The following is an 820-nucleotide window of genomic DNA, read 5'->3' as shown; positions in this document are numbered from 1 at the left end:
GTAGTAAATTCAATTGATTTTGTTTTTTTCCCCAAGTTGAGTCTGTTTTTTGCCCATGACCATAATTGGTGAATGATCCCTCACTGTCCTTATGTTGACCCACAAGTATTTCTTTATATTTTCTCCTCCCCATCCCACCGAGGAGGGAGGAGTGAGCGAGCACCTTTGTGGTGCTTTGTTGCTGGCTGGGCTTAAACCGTGACATGGTGTAAACACTATTGACACTTGGAATCATTCTTCATTACCAATAACATAGTCAAGGAACCTAATTAGATCACACAAAGCTCCCATTCAGGTAGCTAAGTGCCTAAGTCACGTTGAATAGCCTTGATAGTTAGGAATGAATGTATTTTTTATTTTATCAGAAAAATGGCCACATTTTTGTAATTAACTTTTCTTCCCATGAACAAGTCAGAAATGTCTAACAGGATGGAAACTACCTAAGCTATCAGGAGCAGAACTTCATAATCAAAATCCATGTGCAAGAATTGGAATGTGTTATAATGTGATAATATACAACACTAATTTTTGGACTCAGAAATCTTTATCTCCTCTGCAACAGTATCAGATCTGCAATTTCAACTGGACTTGAAATCAGAGCACTTTCATTTGCTAGAAGGACATCAGTCATACTATGCATGTTTGCTTTACACAAAGCCAATTGTAACTTTAAAACTAGGTTTCTGAATTTATCTGTGGTGACAGTATTGAATTACAGAGCACCTCAAATATCTTCAATATTTAAACAGAGAAAACAAAATGCAAGTTTGACACTATCATTGCTTTGTTGAAGTGAACTTTGGTAGCAATAAGGACTTGC

This window comes from Haliaeetus leucocephalus, unplaced genomic scaffold (genome assembly GCF_000737465.1).
Source record: "Haliaeetus leucocephalus isolate CR32 unplaced genomic scaffold, Haliaeetus_leucocephalus-4.0 Scaffold248, whole genome shotgun sequence".
Taxonomy (NCBI): Eukaryota; Metazoa; Chordata; class Aves; order Accipitriformes; family Accipitridae; genus Haliaeetus; species Haliaeetus leucocephalus.
The sequence above is the reverse complement of the archived record's forward strand: the minus strand, read 5'-3'. Positions refer to the sequence as shown.